The sequence below is a fragment of the Babylonia areolata genome, chromosome 22 (genome assembly GCF_041734735.1).
Source record: "Babylonia areolata isolate BAREFJ2019XMU chromosome 22, ASM4173473v1, whole genome shotgun sequence".
NCBI lineage: Eukaryota > Metazoa > Mollusca > Gastropoda > Neogastropoda > Buccinidae > Babylonia > Babylonia areolata.
Window position 1 is genome coordinate 34632379 of NC_134897.1, and position 13032 is coordinate 34645410.

Consider the following 13032-nt stretch of genomic DNA (forward strand, 5'->3'; position numbering starts at 1 on the left):
GTATCAGTATCAGTGTCGGTAGCTCAGGGAGGCGTCACTGCATTCAGACAAATTCATATACGCTACACCACATCTGCTAAGCAGATGCTTGACTAGCAGCGAAACCAAACGCGCTTAGTCAGGCCTTGAGAAAAAAAAGAAGTAAATGAATATTCGAAAAAACGGAAAAAAAAGTAATAGTGACAGATAAAGATAAAATAGAAAAAAAATCATCTTTTTAAAATCTCTCTCTCTCTCTCTCTCTCTCTCTCTCTCTCTCTCTCTCTCTCTCTCTCTCTCTCTATATATATATATATATATATATATATATATATATATATATATGAAATAATAATAACGATGATTCATTCAAAGACAATGATGATAATAAAAAACAACAACAAATAAGCAAATAAATGTAAAACACACACACACACACACACACACACACACACACACACTGACTGAAACCATTTATTGTCAGATTAACTGTTTGTTGTACTGACATTTTCGCAACCATTTGAATAAAATATTAACTGAGCAACACAAGGAAATTCTGATTTGAGGAAGGTATGAAAAAAAAACAAAAAAAAAACAAAAAAAAACCCACACACAAACAAACAAACTAACAAACATATTTAACAAATCAAGGTACCAAATTTCATTAATATCATTATCTCCAAAAAATATTCTAACGCACCCACATACTCACATACGTTTCTCCCCCACCCTCTCTCTACATACATCCATGCATGCACACAAATGCCCATTATAATTCCCCTACCTCATTCCCCTGCCCACTCACTCATACACACACACACACACACACACACACACACACACACACACACACACACATTCACACCGTCTCTCACTCTTTCTCATCAAATTAAGGTTTCGTAATGTAATCAAGACAACATATTACATGTTAGGGTCGAACAGTTCCACTAATTAGAATAATGGGAACTTTGCTCTACAAGTAAATCTGACGCTATCACCCAAAACGAAACACTATTTTGGATTAAATAAAACAGAGGGGAACCTCTGCAACAGAAAGGGGATGAAACAAATTAGAAAAACCGACCAATTGGATGGCTTTTAATTAGGTCAACTGCGGTTTTTGTCAGAGACCAACCATTTTCTTTGCTAGGGTGAAAAACGCTGGACATGACTAATGGAAGATTAAAGGATGTAATCATATCATGAAGGGGTTTGAAATGTAAATGTGTATCTGGACATTCGAGCAAAAAATGTGGGATGTCAAGGGTCTTACCACAAATACATAGTGGTGACGGTTTCAAAAATCGGCATAACCATGCATTAGTTCTTAGCCTGTGTGTCAAGTTTCTTGTGGAAATTGATCCTGGGGGGTTAGTGCCTTTTCTTGCTGGAAGAGAGAGATCCCACCAGAGCTTCTTTTTTGAGTTTTCTAAGAAGTGTTTCTGTCTGAAATTCCAGATATATGTTGAGAGAATAGTACAAGCTTCAGAAACAGAAATAGGAATATTGTGATTGATTGAATCTGAATTGTTCGATGCCGCTTCCTTGGCACAAAAATCGGCCATTTCGTTGCCACGAAGATTAGAATGTCCAGGAACCCACAAGAGTGAAATGTCGGAGCCTCGCATAATTAACTGGTGGATTAAATACAAAATTTCGTACATAATATCTGCTCGTTCAGATGAAGATTGATTATTTAAAGCCATCAATGCTGATTTTGAATCAGACAGTATAAGGATTTTTGCAGGCACAAGAGGCATATCACTAAAAAAGGTGAAAGCCATCAGAATTGCAAACAATTCAGCAGTAAAAATTGAACAACCTTTAGTTAAGTGGAATCTCTTTTTAATGTTAAGCTCGGGGATTACAAAAGCGGCTCCAACTTCAGAGTTACTACTAATTGATCCATCTGTGAAAACACGGAGGTAATATTTGAAACGTGTATTAATTAGTTCTTTGGCCCGAGAGGCAATAATGAGTGGACTGTCACTCTTTTTTAATTGTCCATATGTAAAAATAATATTTGCTTGCTCAGTCAGCCAAGGCGGATGAAAACAATGCGGAATTTTCGCAATCTGGGAAAGAGGCAGACTGCAACTCTCAAAGACTGACTTAGTAAAATCGAACAAGGACGTGTATACAGCTTTGTTACGAATTTCTCTACAGATGTACGTTTCTTCATCAATTTCAGAGACAACCGAATTTGGAACAGCTCTAGCCCTTACCATGTAGTTACAGGCACATAATTTCCTGTGTTCAGGTAATGGCAAAACACCAGCTTCTTTGTATGTTTTGTCGATTGAAGCCCATCGCGGTAACCCAAGTGCAATCTTAAAAGCTAAGGAATCAATACTTGTCAGTTTATGAAGATCAGAGTTTGAAGCAGTGAAATAGATTTCCTGACCATATGATATAATTGAGCGGACTAGTCCCATTGCAGCATTGATCAGATTATTGCCACAATTTATAACAGGGATTCCAGAAAGCACACGTAATAGAGCTATTTTCTTCCTCGCTTTCTCAATAAGGTAGTTTATATGCTTAGTCCAAAAAAGTTTATAATGGAAGATAACACCGAGAAATTTCACCTCTTTATTCGGATATATGATAGTATCATTTACCTGTATTTTAATAGCATCCCTACCTTCAAATTCAATCAACTTTTTAGTAAATATGACGAAAACAGTCTTTTCAGCAGACAGGAGAAAACCACTTTCTTTCATATATTCCACAATGTTGTCGATGGCATCTTGAAAATGCTTAATAATTTTATTTCGTTTTGATGTATTTTTTGTAATATTACAGTTTACATTCTTCCAGAGAGCTATGTCATCTGCATAAGCTACTAATGTGGCACCATTTGTGTTGATATTTTTCATATCATAAAGCATTAGTGAAAACAGAGTGGGAGAAATCACACTTCCCTGGGGAACACCCATATTGACGGACCTTGATCTGGATAATATACCCCCTAATCTCACCTGGAATGTCCTCTGGGATAAGAATGACTTAAGAAATTTTAGAAATCGACCTCCCAACCCTACTGTATTTGCTTTATGAATCAATTTATAGTGCCACACAGAGTCATAGGCTCTATGAATATCAAAGAAAGTTGCGACCGTGGAGTGACGCTTTGCGAGTGCCTTCTTAACATGAGAAGTTAGATGGACGACATGATCAGTAACACCCCTACCTCTTCTAAAACCAGCCTGGAAAGTAGGTAAAATTCCTTTCTTCTCCAGAAAGTGTTCTAATCTAGTTTTCAAAATTCTCTCAAAAACCTTCCCAAGATGGGGAGTTAACGAAACAGGTCGGTAACTGGAAGGGCTAGATTTAGGTTTTCCTTGTTTGTGAATAGGTACTATGGTTGCTTTCTTCCAATCAGTTGGAAGGATACCAGAATTCCAGCAAATCTGAAAAAAATCTAACACTCATTTTAAAAAGATATTTGGAAAATGTCTGATCATGTTGTACGATATTGGATCTGAGCCTGTCGCAACTTTCCGTGACTTAACAGCATACACACACACACACACACACACTCACTCACTCACTCACTCACACACACACACACACACACACACACACACACACACACACACACACACACACACACACGCATAACAGATATGCAACAAGCATGCAGTGTTTCACAGATATGAAAGCACAAGCAAATGTGCACAGGCCCAAATGCACATTAACGTACACGACCCCCGACACACACACACACACACACACACACACACACACACACACACACACACACATTGAAACTCACACCATCAACAATGGAAATAGAGACACAAAGACAGAAAAAAAGTAAACAAAGAGAAAGAAAGTGGGCGCAAAGAAGAACTATCAAAACGTGATTCGCTAAAAACAAAAAAACAAAAACAAAAAAACAAACAAGAATTTCCATCTCAAAACAGATCAAATGCTTATGTTAAAATGTGCAAAAAAACAACAAAAACAAACAACAATAACCCCCCAAAAAACAAAAAACAAACAAAAACAAAAAAAACAAAAACAAACAAAAACAACAAAAAACCCAACAACAACAACAAACAAACAAAAAACAAAACAAAACAAACAAACAAACCCCAACCTCACACATCGTTCAAGTGCCTAAATATGTTTCAGGAATGTCGTGTGTGTCACACAAAACAACTTTCTTACTACAACATCAATGATACAGTGTATATGAATTTCATAGTTAGGTGAATGCTCACGGATCGTTTAAATGGAATGTAAATCAGGTGATAAGCTGGCGCACATATTAAACGCACACGAACTGAAGTTGAATCGCACTACATTATACTATGGATAATTATTAATTAAAGATGAGGTTAAAACTGATGATCATTAATGATTAACAGTGAATCTCCTGTTACGTTGTCCAAACCCAACTCCACTAAAATCATCCACACAAATACACAGTCGTCAGGTTAGGTTTTCTTAAACTGTGTCGACATAGGCGTGGATCCATAAGCGCTGTATGCAACACATCATATGCACACACCTACGACGAAAAAACAAAAAAACAAACCCCAAACATACGAGCACACACACACACACACACACACACACGAAAGCTCATCTGAACTGGAAAGTGTCAGCAGTGTTATTCAAGGCGCCTCTGACAGAAGGCATTGCATAACACTCAAAATTGAAAGCTTTTTGCGCAGTCGAATCTCAGGGTCTGTTACATCATAAAGAACACACGGCAACATGTTTTTGTGAACCAATGTCCCATGGCGGTGACGTAGGGGTGGGGGTGGGGGTGGGGAGGAGACAGCACCCAAAGGGTACAAACATTAACCTCCTACTGTGTGCAGCTGAAGTGTCACCTGCACCCCCATCCTGTCCCCCTTCCCTCCCTTGTCCCGTTCCCCACTTCTTCCTCTCACCCCAGCCCCCACCTCCCTCCCCTCTCCTGCGGCTCTTTTTTGGAGTTTGGGCGGATGCCTTGCTCCCCCCCCTCACCCCCGGCCCCACCCCCGGCTTTCCCTCCTCCCCCTTCCCCACACTTTTTTTTCTGTTGTGGTTCATTATCCTGCACTGTCGGGCCGACACCGTGCTGCTACCCCCCGGCCCCCTTCACGACGCACACCAAATCTATTTTTATTTATCTGTACGTTTATTTATCTGAACGTTGGCGCATTGCCAACTTGTGCTAATGGGCTCGAATGCAGATTGAAACATGTCCCTCTGAGTATTTTCTCAGAACACACACACACACACACACGCGCGCGCGCGCACGCACGCACGCACGCACGCACACACACACACACACACACACACACACACACACACAAGGAGTTGGGGTGGGTGATGGCATTTTGGTGTTTTGGCCAGGGAGAAATTTATGCTAGTTCTATCTTTGACAGGCCGGCTATCATACCCAGAGATCGTATCTTCGTCACCAATATCCCTGGCATTTCCCTCTTCAAAGCTGTCTCTGATGAGACCATGCCTCACCTCCCTCTTTCTTGTCACATAATGCATCGAATTTGTTGGTTGTCACTGCATATACCGGTGGGCTCTGGAATACACGAATCTCTGACTCTGGACCTTGCAATTGGAATCAACTTCCTCTTTCGCTTCGTCAAGTCTCCACACTCAGCTCTTTCAAGTCTGGCCTTAAAACCCACCCCTTCCCAAAATAGCCTCCCTTCCCTGCCTCTTCCTTGTCTTCAGTTTCTCCAGTTTTAGAGTTATGCATGCGTGTGAATGACTGGTGCGAAAGCGCTTTGATTTGTCTATGCACAAGATTCAGCGCTATATAAATACCGTTATTATTATTTTATTATTATTTTTTTTATAAAGAAGCAGTAAATCTATCAGTCCGTCACTGCTTGTAACAAAGACATGCCCAGGATTGGTTGCTTTTGTCCAGCCTAGTTAGGGTGTGTTGTAGATTGCTATCGGTATAGCCAGGCGGCACAGCCTCCTGGAAGAAAATGAAACCTGTCACAGGCTGAGAGAAAAGGTGCAAAAGAATCTTGATCGCTGACTTGCGGCTGTAAGTACACTACTTGCAGTTGTTTCATTTGCTTGCTTTATTGACAGCTCCGTTTCTGATTTTTGGAGGCATTATCTTATGTCAGTATAATTGTGTTTTTGTTTTAGCTGTTGTATTGCTTAGTCGGTTGGAAGCAAGATGTGTTCAGTTCAGAAACTATGGTTTATGTCAGCGTACAACTGTGGAAGTTTGATCTTCTGGCTGATGGATAGAAAAGTGATAAAAGTGTGATATATAGCTACTAAGTGAGAAAAGCACTGGCCTGTCTTTGAGTACCCCCCTCCACCCCATCCCCATGCCCCCTACTAGTTTGTTACATATATTTTGTTATGATGTTCGGATACTATGTTTGATCGAAACGGTGTTGTGATTTTTGTTCAGTGATTTGTCAGTTGTCAGTGAAGCTATGGAAGCACTGAATAATGAGGACCTGCAGAAATGGTAGGTTTTGTTTCTGAGTAGAGTTTTTTCGGTAAGCTTTTCCTAAAGTTGGCTTTGATGTATTACCTACCTACTTGGTATATTAGGGGTTAAATCTGAAGTAAAGAGATCTACAGGCTAACACTGTGTCAGTGTGTGTTGAGGATTTTTCATGTGCGTGTGCACATGGCTGCAACAGCAAATTGCTTTGGGACAAATATTTGGTGTAATGACGAAGTACTAATCTATCTATCATGCTATTATAGAAATGTACTCTTTTCATATGCCTATGTAGTTCCAGAATTGCCTGCCTGTCAAGTCTACCGGATGCATTCTGACCCCTTAAGGATAAAAACCGATCTTTTAATAGTCACTAGTTAATAGTTTTTACCCGCCACAAGGCAGTCTGAGCATCCCCTTCATGCTGGTGACATCTCTCACAGACTCTGTGATAGACAGTTTCCTTCCGCCCGGAACACTCCTTCTTCTTCTTCTGCGTTCGTGGGCTGCAACTCCCACGTTCACTCGCATGCACACGAGTGGGCTTTTACGTGTATGAACGTTTTTACCCCGCCATGTAGGCAGCCATACTCCGTTTTCGGGGGTGTGCATGCCGTGTATGTTCTTGTTTCCATAACCCACCGAACGCTAACATGGATTACATGATCTTTAACGTGCGTATTTGATCTTCTGCTTGCATATACACACGAAGGGGGTTCAGGCACTAGCAGGTCTGCACATATGTTGACCTGGGAGATCGTAAAAATCTCCACCCTTTACCCACCAGGCGCCATCACCGTGATTCGAAACCGGGACCCTCAGATTGACAGTCCAACGCTTTAACCACTCGGCTATTGCGCCCGTCCCTGGAACACTCCAATATCAACTTTATGAATCAGGAAAGACAATTAAAAGAGAAAAAAAAAGAGAAACAGAACTGTGTCAATGTACGTTTCGTGTGAAAAGTAGCCCCCCCCCCCCCCCCCCCCCGCGCCCCCCAAAAAGAAAAAAAAGAAGAGAAAACAAACAAAACCCACGTAACATTTGGCTTGTTGGTAGTTGTGAACCCATGCGTAGTCGTTGTGGAGGAGGAGGAATTTTGTTTAATGTCCCGCCACACATATCGTCACATTGAAGACATTTTGTTAAAGTATTTATGAATACATTTGAGTATTATTGGTTAGAAGGGGTGGGAGATGTGAATGAATGGAGGGTTGGGGAAAACTGGGCAAATGAGGGTGAAATTTGAAAACAATTTCTAAATACAATTACAGGAAATTACATAAAGGACTTCGTAAAAGAGAAGTCGTTAAACTGACAAGCGAAACAACTGATAATGAATGCAAAAAGTCAAAAACATCAACGTTCTCAGTCACTTGTGAAGACACACTTTCGTGTACATAAGGCTTCATCAAGCTACAGTAAAAAATTATATGCTTAATTGTCAGGTTACTAAAGCATATGCACTTGAAGAGGGAAAGCACATTGTAATGTGGTTAATGAGCTGGTAAACACTGAGAGCGCTGAAGGTCAGTCCTATGTTGTTACACGTGGTTTGCTGTTTACCACAGACAGGAGGAACTTGGCAGTTATGTTTCCGTGTATTTGTGCCTGTGGAGGCAAAGTGGAGAGTTGTTTGGTCAAAATGGAAACATATTTATTGTCGTATGATATTTACAGGACTTGATAAGCACTGAGAGATGTACTGGTCAGTCATATGTTTGGTGCACTGTATTGTATGTCACTGTTGGTGGCAGATGAGCTAAAGGAAAAGGAAATTTTCTTCCTAAAATTAAGTTTATGTAACGTACTTTCCGTCACCCACTAGTGCAGACTCTGGCAGGGGTCTGATTCCTGTCCTGTGCATACTACTACCTGCCTATGCGGAGAAAACGAAAGTAGCTACGGCCGATAACCTCCCGAAGTAGGTTACCTCCCCTTTGCATCCCTGACTGGCGCCCTCTTTTGAAGGAAACTTGTTTTACCTCACATAGATTTCTGTGTGAGAAGAGTGCATATCAATGGACATGTGTTTAGGCCAGACGACACGTGTTGATTTTTATATCAGCTGTTTATACCAGTGATATCCAGCATGGTTTGAAAGCGTTTCTGACCTGGGGTTTGGTTTTCTGTATGTGTTCCAGGTGTGCTGCTTAGTGCTCCTTAATTAATGAAGGACTTAGTGTAATATGTGCTGCCTAGTGCTGTTTCCTATAGGGTTCCATCAAACACTTGATGAAAGCCACTCCATGTGGCTCTGTGGAGAGAGTGTGAGTATGTGCATCCACCTGTTCTCTACCTGCGAACCGATCCAAATCTTCTCTACCCCTCTTCCCTGTCTTCTATTTTCACCCTTTTACAATTCGAAGATCATACACAACTATAGTGGAATTTAAACATATAAGCACGAAAATACATATAAGTATCTGTACATGCACACTCAAATGCACGAACGCGCGGGCGCGCGCGTACACACACACTCACACTCAGCATATAAGTGCGTGTACTAACTTACACATATGCCGCACATTACACGTTGCATACAGACGGGGCTGATGACGAGATCTACAGGTAAATGGTTGCTAATTTCACAGTTCAGGTGGAGGAGGTGAGGTCACCAACTTTATCGACCTGTGGCCTGCATCACAGAAAATCCAGATCATGAATGGTTTGGAAATAAATACATAAACATAACATACGTACGTCGTGATGCCTCAACAAATCCGTACTTATTTAGTCTTCTCAGAGCGTCAGAAGTTTACCATTTTATAATGCACGATACTTGCGTTTGTGCATGTGTGGAACAGACATTAGAAATCGTGGAGAATGTAGCAGTAGTTTTGACTCGCGAGGGAGACTCATAAAACAACTGAAGCCGCAGTTATGGTGTCGCCAAAGGTAACCGCTTTGGACTCTGATCATAGCTCACGTCGCGAGCGGACGTGTTTTGGGGAGCTCCGCAGAAGACGTGCTTTCTTAAACAAGTTTTCTGACTTGTGTTTTTTCTGTCGCTTCTGTCGGGGGATGGCGTCGATCAGATATTTTTTCATCGTGTTTAAAAAAAGTGATTTAATATATTTCTTATTTGCAATAAAGATGTTTTGAGTGTTCAGAGGACATTTTGGACTCAGCGTTTTTCGTTGTGAATATGTGAATGAAGACTCCCCAGATGGCGACCGGGGCACAGTAAGTGAACGATAAGCCGTGGGAATGATCACTACCACTGACTGACTGACGAACTAAAAGCAGGCTCTCTCTCCAAATACATACCATGGAACTACATATTTTATTTGGTATATTCGTGGTATAACCTTGTCATTGTCCTGTATAGTTAAGAGACAATCAAATGTGGATGCCGAGTATGCTAAAAGAATTATTGTTTACAGCAGTCAAGTAATGAAATTGTGATATGACGAGCACTACCTCCGGGTTTACATCAGGAAAATCCACAAAAAGAAAACAATCATCAACATCATCTGTCAGTGACTCATGTGTTAGTCCTTGTTAAAACCAGAGCAGACAAAGGCAAGACAAGAAAAAACAAAGAGAAGACAGTACAGACAGTGAAACTGACAAAATGGACATACACGAGACTTTAGAAGACATTAGAAACCAAATGATTAACTTAACAACTCTGAAAGATGATATCCGAGAACTCAGAGATGACGTGAACAAAATAACTGCAAGGTTAGATATCCGCATTGAACAGCTTGAGTCTACTGTATTTGATTTAAGAAATGAAAAAGACATTCTGTCGACCGAATTACAGACACTGAAAAATGAAAACAAAGAACTGAAAATCAAACTGGACCAGTGTGTGAAAGAGAACAGTAACATAAAAAGAAACTTAAATGACAACGAACAACACGGTCGCCAGTTCAACGTGCGGATTTACGGGGTGCCAGAAGCTCAGGGGGGGGGGGGGGGGGGGTAAGGGACTGTAGAAGACTGTCGCTCATTGCATGAGCATATTCACAAACAAAATAGGGGTACCAGTCACCAAAGACGACCTGGAGATTGCCCACCGTACCGGCAAGCCGAGTGGACCTAGACCTCGGCCCATCATTGTGAAGTTCAGGAGACTTTGCAGCTCGGTGCTCGCAGAGTGACGGAAACTGAAGCAAAGCGGAGTGTCAGTGGGAGAAGACCTGACACAGGCCAACTACAAACTGCTTCAGAAAGCCAGTCAACATTCAGCAACCTTAGCAGCATGGTCGTCGAATGGAAAAATTCTGGCAAAGCTAAAAAATGGTAGGACTCTGAAGCTTGACATTGATATGAACATTGATAATGAACTTACCAGCTATGACATAAAACAACAACAACAATAACAAAACAAACACACAGGTATGCAGTTACATTATATTGCACCGCTTTTTCATCATTTCTTTTGATAGACTTTCTGTCTCTTGGCAGTTAATGTAAAACATGTCTGAAAAGGTTGTTTTGTGATTTACATGTTCTAATTACAATAATCCGTCATCTTATTCTTCTCTCTCCCTCACACACATGCACACACACACACACACACGCACGCACGCACACACACACATAGAGGGGGAGAGAGGGGGGGAGAGGGGAGAGGGGTCGATTCTATTCCACGGAATTTATGAATTGTTGTTTTGTTCACAAAATGGATGTCTGTTCGTTCCCCTCTGTCCCCTCCCCACGGCCCTCACCCCGTTCCCACTGACGTGCAACATGTCATTGGGGGAGGGCGAGGGGGGTGGAAAGAGAAAGGAAGGTGGTGTGGGGAGGTGGAGGAATAAAATACTTGTGTTAGCTTGTCCAGTGTTCAACTGGGTCATATTTTGCTGGTTGATTTACTGTTGTCTTGATTGATTGATTGATTTGTTATTTGCTAATGATTGTTTCATTTTGGTCACTGATAGAGGATTTAATGCCATTATGTACTACCCTGAAAATGTGTTTGTGAAAAATGGATATACACACAATCATACGTCCGTACACATTCTTGGACCAAAACACCTATTCACCCATCCGCCCACCAACACACACACGCGCATGCTCACACGAACACACACACACTTTCTTATTCAGACGTTCAGAGTCAGCAAACGTTATAACTATGTTCTTCAACGATTCATGAATCAAAGCCCTTTTTTGAATCTTCATTGTGTATGCCGCTGTTTTGATCACGGCAATTCATTCATACTTTTTATTTGTTTATTATTATGATTTGTTTTTCATTTCTTATCCTTAGTATTATTTCTCATTTTATTGTTATTATTATTTTTCAATCTTGACAGCTGTTGTTGCCAAATGGAACACGTATATTATCTCTTTTTTTCTTTCTTTTTTTCATGTCTCCGCCCCCAACCACATACTAATTATGTATGGAAATTATAATACATTTGAAACTGTACGCCTATGGTTGGAATTATGCCATGCATCTCGTTATTTTGCCTTTATGAGTATCAGCCTGTCGATTTACACACTGAACGTTTGATTGACCATTGATTGGCTGGTTCACGTGTTAAAAGTGTGCATTGTTTTCTGACAGGTTCAAGTGCTAAAAATGTCACTCACTCACACACACACACACACACACACACACGTTCGCGCGAACTTGTACACAAAGGTGACTACGGGCGAAGTGAGGGAAGGTTGTGTTGCACGTGCTCCAGGTTCCCTTGATGGTTCGGGATCTCCGAGTGAGTTAAGAAATCAGAACATACTGGCACGAATGTTATGTGAATATTGTCTTAGTTGTTTTGAGTTTTGCTAATTTGTTAAAAAAAAATCTGGAAAGAGAGAAAAAGAGAAGACAAAATCGCTCGCACGATTTTTACAAGTTTTGTACACACACGCGCGTTGACACACACACACACACACACACACACCTTGTAAAAAATGCTTTCCACGAGAATGGGAAGGAGTTTCGTGAAATACGGCTTTATTTGTTTGTTTGTTTGTTTTTCTTATTTGCCAATGTATGTGTATTTTTGTGTGAATGGAAAATATTTTGTCTTGTTTCTTTCTTTTTCATATATTTCATTTGATTTTCGCCAAATATTTGAGTGTCTGATGCTTGAGTTTGTAAAGAACAGGGAATTCATATCGTTCTTGTTCTTTTTTATTTCTTAGATTAGAAAAAATGGTACAGATGGAAAACTTTGTTTTTGAAACATTAATGGTGCAATATGTGTGGTCCAATATACAATTCACTCATGAATAGTTTTAAAAATATCATCCTTAAATTGCCAGGGGCTAGGTGCTTTTCAAAAAAGGAAAGATGTTTTACAATACTTAAGACAAAAACGATATTCAGTCTATTTTTTACAAGATACACACTTTACAAAAAAAGTTGGAGAGACAAATAAGGGCTGAATGGGGTTATGAATGTTTTTTTTCATCTAATAATTCTAGGTCACGAGGAGTAGCTATCTTGCTGAATAATAACTTTCAGTTCAAAATATAAAAAAAAAAACCATAACAGATACTCATGGTAATTATATCATTTTGGTCTTAAACATATTTGATATCGAAATTCTATTGGTAAACCTTTATGGCCCTAACAGAGATGACCCTATATTTTTTGAAGAAATTCAGAAAAAAGTTGAAGAGCAAGAAATTTCTAACGCCATAAT